Source organism: Struthio camelus, chromosome 3 (genome assembly GCF_040807025.1).
Source record: "Struthio camelus isolate bStrCam1 chromosome 3, bStrCam1.hap1, whole genome shotgun sequence".
Lineage (NCBI taxonomy): Eukaryota > Metazoa > Chordata > Aves > Struthioniformes > Struthionidae > Struthio > Struthio camelus.
The window spans coordinates 59,703,401-59,723,911 of record NC_090944.1 but is presented as its reverse complement, the minus strand read 5'-3'; the positions used below and the strand labels follow the sequence as shown (position 1 = coordinate 59,723,911).

The 20,511-nt window shown below is 45.4% G+C and overlaps 1 long non-coding RNA gene across 6 annotated transcripts in view; it reads left to right on the top strand.

Annotated features, from left to right (window-relative positions):
• The window catches only part of LOC104145429 (uncharacterized), a 45,099-nt gene extending 29,540 nt beyond the window's left edge, over positions 1 to 15,559 (top strand). The window contains exons 6-9 of one of the 6 annotated variants that reach the window (XR_011140163.1): positions 1,743 to 1,847; positions 9,708 to 9,839; positions 12,306 to 12,922; positions 13,343 to 15,559. This is a non-coding gene — a long non-coding RNA (uncharacterized lncRNA). Of the gene's footprint in view, positions 1 to 1,742; positions 2,321 to 9,707; positions 9,840 to 12,305; positions 12,923 to 13,342 lie in introns of those variants that run through there. The other 5 variants (XR_011140165.1, XR_011140164.1, XR_011140161.1 and 2 more) reach the window with 5 other exon arrangements.
• The last annotated feature ends 4,952 nt before the right edge of the window (positions 15,560 to 20,511 follow it).

Sequence of the window (20,511 nt, the reverse complement as noted above, 5' to 3'; positions counted from 1 at the left end):
CTTCTGAAAATTGGCCATATCTGTGAGCTTAATTTACACTGTAGAGACTAGATCAGACAATTCCTCTTGAGCCTTTATTCATTCTTGTTAAAGGGATATCATTTTTAACGATACCCTAGCTTTTTCGTTGAAGGTAACAGATTTATTTATTGTAACTGATGATAATGAAGAGATAAATGAACTCTGATTCAAGTTTTGATAAAAAAAATATTTCTACCTGGAAGAACTCTAGGTTCAAATAAGAATTAAAAGAACATACTAAAATTTGTGAAGTGAGTAAACTTAATTTTAGTATTATGGACTCATTTGGGTTGGAAGGGACCTCTGGAAGTCAGATGGTCCAACCCCTTGTTCAGAGTGGGACCAGCTTCTACATTAGCTGAGGCTGTTCAGGGCCTTATTCAAGTGAGTTTTGAATATCTCCAAAGACGGAGATTTTGCTTTTATGCATTCTCTTATTCAAATAATTTGCAAAGAAACAATTCACCCTTGGTGTTTAAAATAAATGCTGCCTGACAACGTAGGAATTTTGTTTTCGATGAGCAAGTTTTGTTTCTCTTCAAAATTCCTTGACACATCTGAATAGCAAAGGGAAATAAATCCCCATTTAAACTCCTGTAGAAATAAAAGCATAGAAAAAGTCAAATTCCATAATTAGTTTTAATAGATAAAAATGAAGTGTGATGACACTCTTAGCTGTGGAAAATGCATTTCTAGGTATGAATTTGGATATATGAAAATCTTTTACACCAGCCACTTCAGTAAAAGAAATGACCAAACAAAACTCCTTAAAATATATTAAACATACTGAGTACTTTCATAGCTTTTTAATTGTTAACCTTATATGACCTTGGCAAAACTAAGTGCTTATCGATGGACTCATACTGCCTCAACCTCTGCATCAGGAAGAGGAGGACTAGACTGAAGAAAGGTTTCTTTTCCCTACCTCTTTTAGAATTTTGATACAACTTTTTTGAAAGAAAAAAATTCATTGGAAATGTAGGTCGAAATTTTGGAGGATTTTAGAAGACACCAAACACCCTCAAAGTTATTTCAAACAAAAGAATCTGACCTGGATCTTGCCAGCTGTTTCGTTTGTTTTTATTCAAGATGTACAGCTGTTTAACACAAACTGTCTTTTTTTTTTTTAACTAAAACATTAGTTTTGTCATGACAAGTCAACAGCCACTAGAGGAAAAATGAAACTGAAAAAATGCAATTAGCCATCCCTAGTCCCACTTATGGGCCCAGAACTGCCCAAACTTGTATACCAGCCCTGCTCAAGATTGTGTCCTGGCATTCGATGGGCAGCTGCAGAGCGCTGCTTTCGTGTGTGTGTGTGTGTGTGTGTGTGTGTGTGTGTGTATGAGCAGGGATTTTCCAAAGGGGCCTATGAGAGTTGAGTACCCGGCCTAATCTTCAACACTGCCATATTAATGAAGTGCTATTTAATAGACAGGTGGCAAATTCCGGTTCAGGAGCAGAAGGAGGAATTTCACGTGAAATAGATACCCGTTGAATCAGTTGGTGCTGCTGAAGGAGTCCCCACTGAACAACTATCAGCCTGTATTCTGCTGAAATGAGCAGCCTGTGGCTCACCCTATGAGGCTGAATGCGCTCTTTGTTCCTTGTGGGCTGCCCGAAAAGAGTCCTGGAAAAATCCCCGTGTGGTTTGGATGGGCTGGATCATGTGCTGTTGCGATAGCAAAGGCTTCACATGCTTTTCTTTTTTTTTTTTTCAGTAGTCCTTTCCTCTGGCATGCCGGGAAGTGATTCTTTGGGAGTGAGAAATGTCATCGGTTAAGACAAACAGTCATCGGATGAGCTCAGACTTACATTTTCAAAAAGTAAATGCATAACGAGGGGGGCTTGATAAAAAACGAGTGAAATATTTTTAACAGGATGGTCCAGATGCACATGTATCTTATGTCATGATCTTATTCTTATTCTCAACTCTTATTCTGACATTCATCCTTCTTCTTTCCTTCCCACCCTTGACTGTTATAGCTCTCATCCTCTATGCTACAGAAAATGCAAAGTAAATTATGTAAGGGAGGGTCTGTATTTTTGGCTGTACCAGGTGTCTTGCCCACAAATGTTTGGAAGAATAAATAAATACAGAATGTCTCAACTGTCCAGGCATTCCATCGTTACTTTTATAATATTACCAAAAAAACCCCCAGATAACTTGCATTACCTCTGGAAAACAAAACAATGCATTTTGAACCACCTTCTCCAACAATGTTTCAATACAAGTCAGCTCTTCCAAACCCATGCAACCTGAAACCTAAGGAGAATAGACAGGTCTTGAACTGGAGGCCAGTCTAAAATATTAGAAAGGCTAAAAAGAGACAAACACGTTCCAGGATCAAGGCCATCCCTTGTAAGAGGTAAAGTTCAAAGCTGGACCAAATCCATGACTGCTGAGTTGTCCCAGCTCCACTGACTTTCTCAGAGAAAAGTAATTTTCACAAACTGAGATTGCTGGTCATCAGTGCTCTGGTTTAGGGGCTGCTAACCAAAATACATAGGCAGGCTCTGGGGCAGATCATTCCAACGAATTCACACGCACACGTTATGTTACACTCAGAAAGGTCTCATGGCAGAAGCAACAAAATGGATTTTGTGTGTACGTGTGTGTATTGCATAATTCACAATCCAAATTTAATCCAACATATTTGGACAGCAGCCCACCCCATGCGTGCTTGGCGGAGCCGGGCACACATGCGGAGAGCAGCCCCAAGCAGCTGTGCAGCCCGGCACGGTTCCACTCCCAGGCTTGAAGCCCTGCACCTGCACAGAGGCACCATCCGTAGACTGTGCAAGTAAGATGGATCCTGTTTTTTCCAACAGCCCTGGACGCAGCTGAGGTTTGCTTTGGGGAAAGCAAAGCAGGGGAGAGCTTTTAGCTCATATGGCAGTTCCAAGGCTGCTGTGCTTGTCCGGGGCTTTATGCTGCACAGCACTTTGTACGGAAGCTCCTTGTCCACACTGACCACCTCTCCTACCCAAACTCTCCAGATCAGTCATTTCTGGCAGCGTTTTGTTCCACTGGCCACTGGGAAGCGCTTGGCAAATAGCTGCTCTTTTCTGGCTGGGAGCTTAGCTTAGCCACACCTAACAACAGCAGTGAAGCTAGGACACATATATTCCTAGCACACAACTGCCAATGTTCGTTTGCCTTTCAGCGCTGCCTCGCAGCCCAAGATTTCATTGGAGCTGGTATAATACCCTTGCAATTGTTAACACCAGTTACTAGCCATTGTTCCATTTGGGTTTCTCTTGCTAATTAGATTCACTCTGACAATCTGTCTGGCCCATAACTCTAACCCTAAAAGGAGTATCTTCCCACAGCGAACAGAATGGAATATGAATAATCGATTTACTAATTGTATTTGAATGGCTCCTCCAAACCAATGTGCTTATCACCTTGCTGTCTGGGCTGCCTGTTGGGAGAGCCCCGCTCTGCTCCAGGTTTCTCTCGCGAGAGGAGCAGGAACGCTCCCGCCTGCTTTTGCAAACTCACAAGTGTATGTGGGTCTCACACAATCTTTAAGAGCCTTCGCTTTTCATTCATGTGTTTTCGTATGGGCAGCCAGCTCTTCTCTTTCTCATCTGTTCTCCTCTCATGCTCCTGCTTCCTCTCTCTGCCCTCTGTTTAGAAAGCCACCAGCAACGGAGACAATGCTACTTCCTAGTGAAGCTAAAGAAATTCTGAAAACAACCACGTGAGCCCTCTGTAAAAGTGATGGCTCCACAGCCCTGTTCACACAGCCCGAAGCACCTTTGCTCCACTTGCCGAGCTGAATATTTGGGCGGCGAACCCGTGGTTGGAAGCCGTTTGTTAGCAACTTGCTGGGTCTTATGTAATAGCCCCCAGCACCGACCCCTTGCAGACAGTCTCCGGCAAACACGGCTTCCAGACCAAGGTTGCTTCATGCCTGACTAGCTTGAAGCATGGCCAAAGGGTCTGGCTCTGTTCATACCTGCCTGTTTAGGCATAATCTGAGGGCCTCCTGCAAACTCACTTTTCCACCACACATGCAGAAAAAACTTCTCTACTGCTAATTGCTAGGCAGAGCAATATGTAGGCTGCGGCTCAGGCTATGAATCGCACAGACAGGTAGATGTTTTCATTCCTTTTTTTAAGTTGCTTTTCCAAGCTTTAAGGAAAAATATTAAAACAAATTTAACGGCAGGCAGCTGCAAAACCACTCCTTATCATGCGTCATCGTTGGAGTTGGGCTTCCAGCACTGCAGTGCAGCTTGAGCTTAACTACAGCATTCGGTGGTGGTGGTAACACCCTGCATGGAGGGCAAAATATTGCACTGACGCCTCATTTCGTACCAGAGTACGGAGAGACGCTATTGAACTGTGTCCAGTCTGCCTTTTCCGTCTCTCCTCTGCTCTACCCCCACCTCCACCACTTGCCTCAGGGTTGCTTTTGCCCCTAATCCAAAGAAAACAAAATAAATTTTAGTGTGCTAGTAGCAAGGTGGACTTGCCCTGCAGGGAGAGTTTTGGTGTGTGAGCACACGGCTGCAAGAGGGTACATGTCTCCTTAATCTCATCTCCCACTATCATATGCGCGTGCTCCGAGTGGTTATTAAGCCCCTTAAAAAACTGCCCCTGGAATGCCCTCCAACATCCGATTGCTCTGACAACTCAAAAAGGTTCTGCTGATGTTCACTTTAGACAAATCTGCAGCTGTGCTAGTTTAAATAGGTCTTTTCCTTCCCTACTGCATACCTTCCTGTATATTTATGGACAGGAATCATATCACCCTCGCCTTTGTTTCATTAGGGTAGACAAGCCAGGGTCTTCCAGGGTCCTCCTGCAAGACAGGCCCTCCCATTCTTGTCTTCCTTGCGGGGCTTCTCTGCAGCTGTTCGGCTATAAATGCATCTTTCCCAAACAAGGGCTGGGAAGGGAAGAGAGAATGTCTGAGCCTTGTATGTTGGCACTAATATTTCCTCATCTCAACTGGAAATAGATACAACATAAGGATCAAGTTGGCAGTACGCAGCTCTTCTGTGATTGTCAAATGCTGATTTTTCTTTCTTGTCAGCTTTTTTCCCAACTGATTCACTCCCTGTTAATAGCAAAAGCCTCCTCTGTCACCAGTTTTCAAGTTTTCATCATTAGCTCGAATGTCCTCCTCCTTCTCTTACAACTGTTCCTGAGGTACCCCATTGGTCCTGATCGGCCTCCAAAACACCTCCGCACCGGCAACACGTCACAACTAGCAGGTTTCCCCAGAACAGTTCTCACATGTGCTGGTAGCATGCCATTAATGAAAACTTTAAAAGAAAATTGATCCTAAACCTCCTATTTGAGGGACTCTATCAGGTAACTCCTCCTAGCCTGATTTCCACCCTTGGCGCTTGTCGTCTTCTCTTCTTCAGTCAGTTCCTTACCAGCAACACAGTTCTCTGCTAGTCTATTTTGTCTCCAGCAGCATCAGCTGTTTCGCATGTGACATCATAGCAAATACATTAAAGTATTCAAGATAAAGGAAATCTGGCAGGTATCACCTGTCTGGAAAAATAATTGTTTCATCAAAGAGAACCATCAGGTTAGTCTGGCATGATGTATCTTTAGTTGCATTTTATCCTATTTTTGATGTGCCTTTGCATTTTTAATTAACCTTCAAGGCATGTTCCAAAGCCTTGCATACCCTTGAGGTCAGATTTACAAGGACTACAGTTGGCTGAATTATTTTTTAAGCCTGCACAATCAAACACATCATAATAGGTATTCTGCAATAACATGGTCCTTCACTGACTTGATAGGTTTATAAAAATGATCGCTATTAGATCTGCCTTTTCACATGCTGATCTTTCCAGAATTCCTGGACAGGCATTGCCTGCCTCCCCAACGGAAACGCAGTCTGCTCTTTGAGCTTTGCTTCCCTGACAGGGGTAGCGACTCCATTTCCATATCCTTGTTCCCGTTAACTAGCCTCTTCTTGCCCCTAGGATTTGTCTTCCTTAAATGAGAACACAGGTAAAATACTCCTTTGATTTTAGGCCATACCTAGATTATCTATAATCTCATTTACTGCAGCCTCGCTCTCCTTTTCTTACTCTCGTGTATCTCAAGAAGCTTTTCCCATTTTCTTTGGCATGTTTTGCAAGTTCAAACTCAGGTTTACTTCTGAGCATTCTCGCTTTATACCTACGTTTCTTGAGCTCTAGATCATAGCTTTGTTTGCTGTCAGTTCCTCTTTCCACAATCTGTAAACTCTTTTGTGTTCTTAACAACCAGAACTAAATGGAAAAACACCTGTCTAGGATCAGCATGCAAGGTGCAGCCCCTCACTTTTGACCAGGCCTCCCCTGCCCTCAAGCCTCTGCCTTCTCCAGCTGAGCTAGCTTTGTTGACGAGCATCATCCCCCTTTATCAGTTTGCTCATTTGCAGACTGCGAGTCTCAGAGGCATACCTACTTTTGCTTATTCCACCATTTACTCCAAACAGCACGATTTACTCAGTTCAAAGCTCTCTTCTGTGATTAGATCCATAGTAATTTAATTGCATATCAAAACAATGTCTTGTACTAGTTTACCAATGAAGATGTTTGTTGGTTGTCACATCCAAGAATATCTGGGCCTTACCATTACTAGCTTGAGGCATCACAGAATAATGCAATTTCTCCAGATTGCCAAAGCATTAAATGAAGATATGAATAATTTCCAAAAGAGTTTCTATCACAGCCAAATACAGGAGCAGCAGCTAAAGGAAAAAAAGATAAAGCATATTTCTGACCCTGCACTTTGTTCTTGCTGAATTTCAAAGGCCATATGTGAGCATCAGAAGTGCAAAAGTTTCTCAGCAAAGTATTGCCAGAAACTTTTATGCTGGGAAGCATGGATCAGCTGGAACACTGAGTTGGTATCAGCTTATTGCATTATAACGATCAACAGAAAATGTTTTTACCAGTTTCTGGAGGACAGACGAAAGCTAAGTCCAAATGATGTCAGGAAAGACTTTCCTTCAGCAATCTTGCAAGTGCAGATGTGTGCACACTGCACCCTCTGAATAGAGGATTCTGCAGCCTGGCCTGAACGGAGCTGGGATCAGTGTCAGGAGTGATTCCCTCAAGATCTGCTCTTCATTTGAGCTAACCTCATCAGGTAGCTCTGCTCTACAAATCACCTTAGCAGCTAAAGAAATGTAATTTCTCCTCTCCAGAGCAGGTGCACCACAAACGCTGTTGCTGAGGAGAATTTATAGATTTTATAGCTTTTTTCCTTTTGATTACACTTTTGAAAATAATTTTTAAAACAACAGAAATTCTTTGGTGTCTGAAATGGGAAAATGGGCTTTTAGGCTGGCCATGGACAATTCAGATCATGAACTACTTGACAGTTCATCCCCATCCTGTTGCAGTGCGGTACGGCTTTGTGGAGACAGTGAGCACGCAAAATCTTGCATGTACAGATCAGTCACTGGCTTAACACTTCCCAGAGTGAGGTGAGGGAGAAGAGAAAGTTGGACTGTGCAAAAGAGTGAAGAGGTTCCCACCACCTGCTCTTGGACAACCTAGTGGGTAGTCCTTGGTGAGAACACCTGGATTCAGCAGCCAGGAGGACAGGCAGGAGCGAAACGTCCCTGCCTTTTCAGAGCAGGTCCCCGTGCCCTGGCAGAGGGCTTCCTATTACTTTGGGCTGGCGGGTTTTTCCTCAGTCAGCCCCTTTTCTGCAGTCGTGAGATCAAGCCACATGTCAGACGACCATGTCACGATTTCAGTGTGATGTGCTCCCAAGTGCAGGACCCTTCGGTGGTGACTCTGGAAATGACTGAAGACTGAATGAGCTGTGAAGTTGGTCCAGGCACAGTACAGCAGCCCCTATCATAATGGGGGAGTGAACAAATGAAACATGTAAGAGGTTGTTGTTTTGCTGAATCCTGGCCTTAGCAGAGTAACCATGCGGCATACAGTCAGACCCACGTGTCTTGTTTTACATTCAACGGCTGGATGTGAAACAGCAGTCACATTGTGAAATACTGTGGATCTACCAAGATCCACAGTGCAAGATATGTCAGTATTGTCCTCTGCTTGTATCAAGTTAGGATAATTTTGTTTGACTGCACACCTGGAGGAAACAACAGAGAATAAAACAAAGGTGGCCAGAGCTTGCGTGTACACTATATTGTCTTCCTGCCTTTCTAGCGTGCCCATTGCAGCAGCGCCTGGGTGGCAAGTACCTCGCTTGACAAAGCAGGGCCTGGGCACACAGCATGGGCTGGGGGCCTTCTCTGACCACCTAGAAATTACATGGGCTCTACTTGGCTCCCAGCCTGGGCTGTACGCTACCTAAGGGCTGCATTAATGGAGGGTGCCGCGACGGCCACTGATAGGATAATTACTGTTATTGCATTAGCAGAGAATAGCTGAGACTTAAGACCCAGAGGGAAAACGAGTACCAGGAAATGGAGCACTGAAGGCCTTGCTAGCTGCACGCATGCAGGGACGTCCACCGTATAAATAGCCTGACCTCTTTGTTCCAGTAAAGTGGCAGAAGAGTTAAAACCCTGATTCGGGAAGAAACTTAAAACGCATGACTAAACTTGGCCTAGCCAAGCAGACCTATTGACACGAGTGGGGCCTAAAGGCGTTTCTGCACCGTGACCCTGGCTCACCTGAGGGAGCCACTGCTGCCGGGGTCCTGCCCGCAGAGCTGCCTTGGAGGCGCGGGCGTTAATTACTGCCGTCAAATGACCCAGAGCATCCTCCTAAATTTTTAGCAGAACTTGAGAAGGATATCTGCAGCTCAATCAGGTACTCTTTCCGAGCCAGATAAATCACAGCTCGAGAAAGAAACCACAGGAAAATCAGCTGTGGTGCTGAAATGAGTCAGCACCTTGAAAACAAAAAAGCTGCCATGTAAAATAGAAGTATTAGACAAGGTGTTAGAACATAAGCCTAACAGGTGTGGCTCAGAAATCTGGCTGTAAAACGAAAATGAACCAAACCAAACCAGAAGGAAAAAGAAAAAAAAAAAAAAAAACAAAGAGAGAGAGGGATGAGCAAGCAGCAGGTCAGCCACCTCTAGGCTGGTGTCACCCGGCACATGTGTGTGTGTCACATGTGTCACACCGGGGCGCCTGACTCGGCCCCTGCACAGGTGAGACCAGCAGTTGTGCGTCACAGCCAGGCCAGGAGACAGCCAGAGAGGAGGCCACCGATCCACGTCGGAGCAGGAGGCAGGGCAACGGGATGGGAAAAAGGCCGGGCACTGTCCTACTGGGACAAAATTTGCAAAGCAACCGTAACTAAAATTTAGAAAGTGTAAAACGGGCACCGTGTGGTACGGAGGTGGGGAGGGTGGGAAGGAAAAAAAAAATCAGTAGTGCAGATGACAGCTGGGGAAGAAAACTTAAGCCCAAAGGGGGAAAGGGAAGCAGAAAAGCCACCCAAAGATGTGCTCGTTTGAATGGAAAGGTTCATCATCAACCTCCTTGGTGACCTTGATAAAGCAAAGTTAGAGGTACCTGGAAAAAGAAAAGGGAGGAGAGACTTTGATGGTTGCCGTGGGTGTGGACACTTGAAGGGAACTAGGAGCAGCACCATTTACAAGGTTTTTTTTTTTTTTTTCCTAGCTCTTGATCACAGCAGCCTACAAAAATTTTATCTGGAAATTATTGTATGTAAATAGAAAGGGATCACAGACATTTCCTAACTTTTGCTTTTTACCTCCACAGTAAAGAGAAAAAAGACCTACTAAGCCTCATGCTAGTGAGAAGAAGCAAACCCGGCACGCGTGAGCAGCTGGCCCCACACGGACCCCCCAGCAGCCAGCCTGCGGCCCGCAGTGATGCTGACCCCCAGTAAACGTGTGTCCCAGCGAAAACCTATAGAGGATTGTTTAAGAGCCATTTGGTGCTGTCAGGATCAGTAACAGGGTTTGCTCAGTGTCTTTGACACCCCAGTGGGTGTCAGACTGGGCTGTGCATTATTGGGTTAACAGGGGCTACTGAGTGTTGTAAAGAGCGCAAATTTATCTGGCCAGCAAGTCTGCAGTGATGATTTGGGCAACTGCAGGAGGTCCAGCCACTCTCATTTGTACCCTGTGAATACCTGGAAAGTGAGGAGCTCTCAGGTGTGTACCTGTCCCGTTTGCCTGTGCGGTGTTTTTATATACCTTGAGACAGTAAGGATGAAGAAAGGGCCATGTTCTCTTCATTTATCCACTTATCCCAACCCACAGCACCTTTCCGCTTCATCGGCCTACCCCATGCCTCGCACGTATACATATCCCCTACAGCTAGCCCTTGAAAAAGGCTAGAAGTATAATCCAGGCTTGCATTATAATTCTTCCTGTGCACCTTAGTTATTAGTTACCGAGGAGCAATTAAGGACTAATGTGCCTAGCAGAGACAGCCGGCATTTCTGATTGCTTTCTCCGAGCTCCCAGGACCATCTTGGCAGGATTCCCTCTGGACGGCTTTTAGCCTTGCCACATCACAGAATATTATACGGCAGAAACTCCACAGCCAGCTATTCTGCAGTCACAGATTGCATCCCGTGCTTATGTGGTTTCATGCTGGAAGCCACGACTTTAAAAGACATACCATAGCCTTATTTCTCATGCTCCTCCTATGTGCATCACCCTGGTGTCCCAAAGAGCTGTCAGTCCGTAGAAGAAGCCAAGAGGCAAAGGTCATCTTTTTATTCTGAGGTAGTACAGTGCCTGGCACAGCTATTTCTGGTCCATGACTCAAGACACAACCATGTTAGAAATAAATAAAATGAAGAAGGAGAACATCTTTGGGCCGATATTTGACACTTGTATTCCAACAACACTTGACATTATATAAACCATACAGACTGGTATGGTAGATATTTTGACTCATCTGTTTAACAATCATTTTGTTTTAATCAATATTTATTTAACTCACTGTCTGGACAAAAGCTCTCTAATTTCTTCATCTAATTTAATTGATCTTCCATGACAGAATGAAGCTAGACTGGATAAGACAGCACAAACTGTACCAGTCTTCTCCATCTTCAGTTTGCATTTCTTTCAACAAGTTATATGAATATCACACAGCCAAGGCACATATTATGTGGCACAGATGAACAGAGACCATACATAGATGTATACCTCAGGATGAGAAGCCACGAAACAAACCCAAACAATCCGTGCTGACACAATAATTAACATATTGATTCTCAATGCAAATGACCTTTCGATACGTTGTGAAACACTTCACAGTGTTTCAAAATGCTTCAGAGGAGCCTGTACCTTCTTACAGGCACCACAATAATTTAATATGTCTTTAGCTGTAATATTAAAATATAATTGTGGGTGAAGGATCATAGAAAGAGACATGCATGTAGAGCAGATAGATAAAAATGTATGGGATATACCAGCTTGCCATTTTTCACCCTCAAACATGTGCCATAAACTACATTCATTAAGGAGCTTTCAAGCTAGAGAGATTTCAGGCCTTTCTGGAAGAACCTTTTGTTTATTCTTTGAAGGAGATGGTCTCTACCCTGTGTCACCACAGCCTCATGCCAACTACAAGTTGAAGGATTCAATCACAGTTTAATCTTAGCCCAGTATTCTACTTGTCTGGAAAGAAAAGTTCCTTTGAGAAGACCTAAAATAGACCCGCTTTCCCAGGAACTCATTTTTCAAACTCAGTTACAACAAGTAGCGAGTTAAAAATGAACTCTCACATTTACATAGTGTGGAGTCACAAAGAGACTCTGATCCTGAAGTCAATACATGGAAAAGTTAAGTGAAGCAACACTGCAGCTGTAACTTGGTGCAGAGATTAGTCCATACCCAGCTCTTGCTGCCAACATTTAAAGTCTTTGTGAAATGCTAAAGTGTAAAGCATAGCACTGACTGTCAAGTCCAAAGTCAACTGATACTAGTAAAGGGTGGAATACTTTTATGACCATTGACAACACTAATAACGCTGTGAGCCAAGACAAAAAGCAAGAAAGAAAATTCCTCTCCCTCCACCACAAATATATTACAGTATTGTAAAAATTACCTAACTACCAACTCTGCAGTCTGAGGCAGTAGAGCTGCCTAAAGTGTGGAAGACAGATTGCTTCCAGAGACAAATCTGACATGACGAAGCACCACCAGAATGCCTAGATTTAAACGTAGATCCAAATACATCAGAGCGGGGCGGGGTGAATCCTAACACAGCTGCTCTCAAAAGGGAGCCACCCAGTCACAGCAAAATTTTAGGCAGAGGTCACCATCCTCTAATGGAAGGTTTTAAAGTTCACAAAAAAAGGCCAAAGCTCATATATTATTCCTTTTACCTTTCTTCCAGGTATGTCCTTTGTATGCTATTCATCTATATTTTGCCACACGCTAATGCTACCATAATCTCTTGATGGAAAACACAAGATAGTGAACATATTTAAGGGCGTCAAATAAGGCTTCTGGGAGAGCCAGAGAAGTGCTCGGTAAAGGCCATGGAAAGGCCAGGCCACATCTGAAGAGCTCCAGGGAACAGGAGACAAGTGAAGAAATTCCATCTTCTGCAAAAGCACCCACGTCACCTGAGGCTTTTTTAGCCTAGTTTTCTACGGAAGCAGGTCTTAGAAGGTCAGATGCTACCTGTACTAATATACAGAAGCTCTTGAAACCATTGGCTGATTTCACTCAAACACAGCAGGAAAATTAGAATCTCTGTGATCGCTCCGTTCCCGTGAGTTTTCACAAAAACATTACCCTGTCCTGGTAAAGAGGAGAGATCTTTCTCGTACACTCATTCGATGAAATGTTTACGATAGCAGGGAATCTGTGTGAGGAGAGAAGAAGAAGCACCTACAGAAGATCACCGTGTTCTGCTCACTAGAAAAGCTGCAGTTAGAGCTTCTTTCCCACTCCCCCCCACCAAATCTAACAGGGCACAAAGCTATAGAAAACCAAATTATTGTTTCGGTGAGTACTGGCACTTCAGGTGTTTTATGAACCGCATGAAATAAAGCTAGCAAGTAGTAATAGATTAATCTCCAGCCCTGACATGCATGGGGTAACTGGGCTTGCAGAGAGGAGCTCGTAGCTTGGGGAAGAGCTCCCCAGGTGGGTTTCCATGCAGAGGAGTTTGCATGAGGACACACAGCCAGAACGGGTCAGGGACGCAAGCAGAGGACACTTTGCTGCGTTGGGTATTTATTCACCATCGTGGAGGGGCAGCTGATGAGGGCCTGAAGGGCGGGCTACACTCGCCTGAGGACCAAATTTGTGCATGTCCAGAAATGAGGAAAGGTCCCAGCCCAAGGGGTTTTAGTGGCACCGGTTCAAATGGCTTTCGGTCTTTCAAAAGTGCAATTTGGCTCTTTCACTCTGTCACCCAAAAAGTTGTAGCTGTTCGTAAGAATGGTTCGCCTTGAAAGCGGGACGTAATCACAACCCTTCTGTGCTCTGAGGGAACGGCAAGGGACTGGATGAAAACCACCTCAGGTCGTTGAAACACAGAGATGATGCCCAGGTTAGTTCAGTCGCCTTTCCTAGGCTTAAAAAAGGTTAATAAAAATCAGCCAGAATGAGAGCAAGCTTGGCATTCTTGTCCCTGTGCTAGAAATAACACAGAATAATCACACGAGTTGATACAAGTGATGGTGTTATTTGGGTAAGGCCTCAAGCATGACTCTGGGGGCTTAGGGGAGCAGGTCATAAAATAAATCACCCAAACCTAAAAGGTTGCATGGGCACAATTGTGATGGAAATTTGCACTTTTCCTGCCTGTGAACATAACTCATGCAGTCAGTGCTTTAGGAGAACTAATTTAACCCACTTTCTTATTTAAGCTGAAGGAAAGTGATATCAAGTAGGCTCCTTTAATGTCAAGGCTATCTTTTAACCCAGCCTTTGCTCCTGTCCACCTCACCCCCCACCCAAGGCGATTATAAATGGATTAAACTATGACACAAAAATACACACCTTATCATATCAGTCGGCCTCTTTTCCTGTAACAGTCCTTATTGACATTCAGCAGTATTAATTGCAGTCTCCTGCAATCAGCAGGAAAAAGTAGCACTCCACAGATCTCTGATCCAGGCCTTCCTGATGTCACGGGCCATTTCTGGACACCGAATAAAGAATGGGAGCTCTTTTCATGCCAATGGCTTGCTCCATTACATATCTTCTGTATTGCTTACAGTCCTGAGCTCTCACTGCTTATATTGTAGCCGACCCCGAGCTACCTGTATAACGTGAAACTGAACTTCTTCGGGACATCACTGTTGATTTCTGAATTACTGTCACACTGGGTATGCTTTGTATGGCAAGACTGGGATACCTCTGCAGTCATGGTCTATTTGTAGCACACATGTTTAGAGGAAGATTTACCTTTATAAATATGTACAGCACGAAGTGCAAACTGCTCTGAAGCAATATCATATATTTACTGCATTAGCTTGTCTGGAGATGTGGTAGGGTGAAGTGCTAGAAAACCACTCCTCAGCAACTGCCAGAATTTTTTTTGTAGGAAAAAAAATTGCAAAGACCCATTCCTGTGGTGCCTACTGCAAGAAGAGGCTTCAGGAGTTAGGCTGTTCAAGAGCTGTGAGCCAGACATCCTCAATGGACACAAAATTTGACTTCCAAATGAAAGAAACAAACCAAAGCCTTAGCAAACCAAACCAAAACTTTAGCAGATATAACTCTATTATTCTTGACAGAGTTACGTATGGCATTTTTCAGCCCTCGTTGCATATATTGAGTGTCCCTTAATAACTGCTTTTCTCAGGTTATTTTAAGTCCATGCGTTGCCATACTTAATTTCAGAATCTCAAGAAACTACAAAGTAATGTAAACAAGTATTTCCAAAACTGTTTTTGTCTACCCTTGTTCCCACTCATCTGAGGAGCAGGGAAGGATGGGACCAGGGTGTCCTTGATCAGATGTTATACTCGATCATAGCCAACAGACTGAGACAGTGTTGGCAAAAACAGACAGAGGAAGGATATTGCAAAACACCAGTGAAATCCTTCCCCTTGGGATTTTGGTTTTATGAGTATGGCAGATTGTCGAGCAGGCGAAGCTGGCAGGAGATGAGGGGGGCCAACCTCTCCACTTTTGCTCCACGTTAAGGCAGTTTCGCGTTTGCAAATGCCTCCCGGACAGAGTTTACGCAGCGTGAGCGGCTACAGATGGCCTTCTGGATGCTCGTGGAAGGACAAGGCTATTCTGCCTACTCACAGCCCTGATGAGGTTTGGCCAGGTGCTGCCACTAGCCAGTGCTTGGGCAGGAGAGCACTGAGGCCACAGAGACATGCTGGGGGAGCCGATAGGGAGGGAAGAGCAAAAAGTAGCCATGGAGATGACAGGCGAAAAGCAAAGCAGATGGAGTGTGTGGAAGAAAGGGCAGGCAGCAAGCGCCGAGAGAGAGCTTAGCCACGTGTGCTCCCCATCCTTGCATGGCATCTCTACAACAGTGAGGGACCCACAGAACCTCTGCAGTGCTGAGGTGCCTCTGGATTTCTGCAATTTTGGAGTGCCTGACTGTGCCCAGGGACAATCCCTGGGAGACCCCAGCACTCTGCCACATTTCACAGAATCACAGAACAGTTGAGGTTGGAAGGGACCTTTAGAGATCCAACCCCCCCCCCCCCCCAAGCAGGATCATCTAGAGCACGTTGCCCAGGATTGCGTCCAGGTGGGTTTTGAATATCTCCAGAGAAGGAGACTCCACCACCTCTCTGGGCAACCTGTTTCAGGGCTCAGTCACCCTCACAGGAAAGAAGTTTTTCCTCATGTTCAGATGGAACTGCCTGTGTTGCAGTTTGTGCCTGTTCCCTCTCGTCCTGTCGCTGGGCACCACGGAGAAGAGTCTGGCCCCCAGCCTCAACACCCCCCCTTCAGATACTTGGACACATTGATCAGATCCCCTCTCAGTCTTCTCTTCTGCAGGCTGAATGGGCCCAACTCTCTCAACCTTTCCACATAGGAGAGATGCTCTAGGCCTTTAGGAGGACTCCAGCTCCAGACAAATCCCACTGCTATTCCTCCCGGGGGAAAGGGATACCCCGTTGCTGACCCACCCTCAGCAGGTGCCTCCTGCTTTCTGCAGCACAGTCAGTCGCTGCACTTTCTGCCAGCCTGCTAAGGACAGGAGGCAGACAAGGGTGATGTCAGGAGGGGGTCCCCAGGGGCTAGGTTTTTTTCCCTTGAGGCTTCATGGCACTCTTGCAGTACAGATTTTGGCCCAGCTACAGCTGATTTTTATGCTCAGAATGTTGCATTATTAGTCTTTACTGTACTGTTCAGACACATTATTGACATAAAATGGTGAAACTTCGTATATCTTCCTTTTAAATGTTTAATCCTGATATGCACAAAAGCAGAGAAGTTGATGTTCCCCTGACCACTCCCTTTCTCTATTTCCAACGTTGCTCTCCAGCACCTGCCGAACCATTCCAGATAAGAAAGAATCATTCCACAGTTACATAAGTGTATATATATTTTTTTCAGAAAAGGGGAAAGAATCTACTCTCTTCACATTGCCAGAGGATACCTTTTAGAATTTGTACCTGTGCTAGAATGGGTTAAATTTGGACCAATGAGCTAGAGTTGAAAAACTTGTGTTGCCAAACCGATCCCTTGTTCTAGACTCTAGTTTGCATCAAGTTGTACCTGAAAGTAATTTCTTAACACTAAATTCCCCCCTTTGCACCACTGTACTTTCGGAGGGATAAACTGGTAAGCAACTTTGTGGGGAGAGACTTATTTAGATAATCACAGGTTCTCAATGCCCTCTACATGAAGCTATTTTACTTTTTACCATTCATTCACAAATCCATTGTTAGGGCAATTAGCAACAATAAATAAAACTTGAAAGGCTTGAAACATTCTGTTTCCAAGTTTTTGGCTTGGATTTATAGAAACCACCACATCAGGCATGTGAGCATTCAGTCCGCAAAAACCACATTTGTTTTTGGTGAGTATCATTTTCCTGGGGAAAAGGAATAAACCCCTCTAGCTAGCCAACTTATTAATATTTTGCTGTTGTTTTCAAGGAGTGATTTAACCATGACTGGAGACCAGGCTCTTCACGACCCACACACGTCACAGATTACACAATGCGTATAAGGCATGATAGTGTCATTACCACACCTCTATTTTTTTTGAATATACTTCCTTCTGCTTTAAGGTTGGGTCCAGTTATTCATGTGGAGCATCCGGTTTTGTATGAGGAAACAGTGAGTTCTTCTCCTGCTTTAAAACATGCAAGCAGCAAGGAAGGCTGAATGTTATTCAGGGATTTTTCTGCCACATCATCAGATCCGATCTATATTTTCTCCGTAAAATGTGGCACATCTTTTTCACATGTTCAACTCCAAGCCCTGTGGAGAGAAGCCTGTGTTTAAACCGGTGAAGCAAACCTACCACTCCAAACGCAGTTAGGACTTGCACCTCCACCCTCACGCGGGTGCTGTGTCAGGCAGGTACCCCCGGGACACCCTGCCTCAGTTGGCCACAGTTAGCTGGGCACTGCGCACCAAAATGCCATGTTTCAGGTGCGCAACCGAGAGCTGGGCTGGGGCATCCCCCGATGCGTTCCTCATCGGGGGGCATTTCCACTGCTATGCCCTTGGCCGATTCCTGGAGAAAGAGGGATCTTTTCTGTCTCTGGGTGCTGGGAGGTGTCTAGTCCTTTGGCCGCTCTGGTTAGTCCTCCGCGCGCCCAAGCCCTCGGTAGCCCCCATGCTCAGCGTACTGCAGGAGGCGATACCGGGAGAGATACAGGTTTGAGAAACATGCATTTCTAGAAATAGAAGCCTAAATGAACCGCGTAGCCCTCTACGGCCCAGTTAACGGCAGCGGCCCCTGCCAACTTGTTAGGGACACCAGAGGGCAGGGACCAACCATTTCCTGCCATCACTGATCATCGCAACAGCCTGGAGATTTGCCCTTGCAGCTAGGTACCGGGTCCTCTTCACCAGACCCCATTGCCACTGTTTCCAGCTCAACCGCAGACCTAACGGCCCTGGGACGGCACCGAGGATGGGCGCAGTATCTGCAAACCCCATGGCACCCCAGAAGTCCTCAACACCCACATTGGTCCAGGCAGGATGAGCCAGAAGGACAGAAGCCAGCAGGGAAGTACTTTGCACACTGCTTATTTGCTTTCATTTTCTTCACTGACCCTGAACATTTTCCCCTGCCCATTCCTCCCACCCACCACCTTAAAATACCAAGCACAGGACAGCAAGAGGCTAAGTTGTCGCCATTTGGAAGAAGCTACCGTAGTTTAACTAATACATAAGGGAAGTTGTAGACAAAACAACAGTAACAGCAACGACAAACCCATTGCACTTTTTTCCAAATACATGCTGTGGGCAGGGCAGCCAGATAGAATCTGCAACGCCATAAATCAACGCACTGCAAACGAAGAAGAGAAACGGATTGTGAAATGAACTGTAAAATAAACATCCAATGTAAACATCCAAAATGCAGCGGTTTGTTTTTTCTGTCTGGGAGTCCAAGTCCAGGACAAGTTAGTTGCTCGCTGTGCTCAGCTCCAGAGGTGGAAAGGATTTATTGCTGGCCTGGTTTGGGGTTTGCTTACAGAACAAGGAGGCAGCAGCTGCTCCTCTGCCAGCAGAGGAGGAGGCTGATGGCAGCATGAATGTCCCTTTTGTCCTCTGACACAGCCTCATCAAGCATTTGTTCAGGTAGTCTTTAAGTTTTGCCCACACATTCCTAGGAAGGGCTGTCTTGTTCCTCCCAATCCAGAGGGACGCCCTTCCACGCTCCTCCGCAACGCAACTCCGAGTTTTAGTGGCCCTATCTTAACAATGAGGCCGCCCTGAACTGCTTTGGGCTGCCTCTTCCCCTGGGGCCTGGATTTTCTGATAAGCGAGTGCTCACCCAGAAGTGCCTCTCCTGCCGTACCTTTCGTGTCACTCACCGCCCCGGCCCTGCTGCTTGGTGGCGCTGGTGGTTTCTCACTTGTGCCTTGTCCTAATCCAGCCCATCCTCCCTTCTTGGAGGGCTAAAACATGCCCTCACAGGGAGAAGCTGGCCACCTCTGATAAAACCTGGCCTTTGGTTTGAATATCTGCCTTCTCCCCTACGTATCTACTGCTGAGCCTTCAAATCTGCAGACACCTAACCACGAACCAGGCCATCTGAAGCCCGAGCACGTGATGTCCTGAGAAGTGCACCTTCTGCACGGCTGAGCACTGGCTTTTTCACCTAGAAGAAGAAACCTACAGGGCAAGGATTGTCTCAGAGCTTTGAGTCCGGGACTCAGGAGAAGCAAAAGAGATCAACTTCTGTTTGCAGTGAGATGTGCTGGGAAAATGAATCGGGACAACATGCAGCTTCTCCAGTGGCAAAAGGAGATACTAGAAAGCAGTAGGAAACAAAACACCTTGAGACTTCTTAGCAGGCAGCTGCATTACATCAATACCTCTCTGGGGTCCAGGGCACACCCTGGCTCATGTGGCAACACATCAGGACAACATTACTCAATACCTGTTACACTCAAACCAGACGAAAAGATAACAATTTGCTACTGTACATAAAGACCTATGCCTCAGCTAGGACAGGACAGAAGCCTCTTTGCTTACTTTTTTTTCCTCCTCCTTTTTTTTTTAAACTGCTTTAACTCTTTAATGCAAGTCGTGGGAGCATAATGTTAGAAGGGACCTCAAGCAATCATCCATCAAACATTTTGCTCCCCAAAACACTCTTAATGAAGACAATTCCACACCTCTAGGAAATACGTTAATTACCGTTGTAGCCAGGAGAACATAACCTACATTTGGTTCACATGAAACACGACTTTAAGTCCTCTCCCCAGTGGGCAGAGGGATTTTTTTCATAATCTTTTTCATAATGGGAAGTTTGCATCCCCTCTCATCCTTTTCTAACAAATAAAAGTGGCCTTTTCTCACGGGTCGCCTTTCACTATGTCTCTACTCATTCTCGTTACTCTTCTTCGGACTGGCTGCAGCTGGCTGGTGTCCAGGTCTCCCACAGTGCTACAACACCACTTCAGTATCTTGGACAGTTTCTGGCTCATTAGTGCCCATAACTTCTTTTCTTCAGTGTTATTGCTTGTCCACCACTTGGCACATCTGCAGTTGATTTCTCCTTCCTTAACATAGTGCTGTACACTTTTGTGTACTGCACTTCATCTTGTTGCTTTTCTCTCCCGATTCATCAAGGTCATTTGGAACTTGAGGATGAAGCCTCTCCTCCCGAGTGCTTGAAATACCTTGCGGCTTGGTGTCAACTGCACCCTTTTATGAGGCTTTTACATCATCTTCCATCGATCCAAGCCACTTATGAAAACACTCAGCAGAAACAGAGCCATGACAGAGGTCCCATGAAACGCTTGCGATGCAGGCAAGCTATTCGTAATGCCCTGTGAGAGCCCATTTTTGCAATGAGCCATGTACCTGCCTGGCAGAGCGTCCCTCCAAAGTGGCGGCATGAAGGCCATCTCCCAAGGGGTGCCTCGGTGGCACATGGCAGCAGCGCCTCACTCTGCATGAGAGTGAGGAGCTGCAGATTGA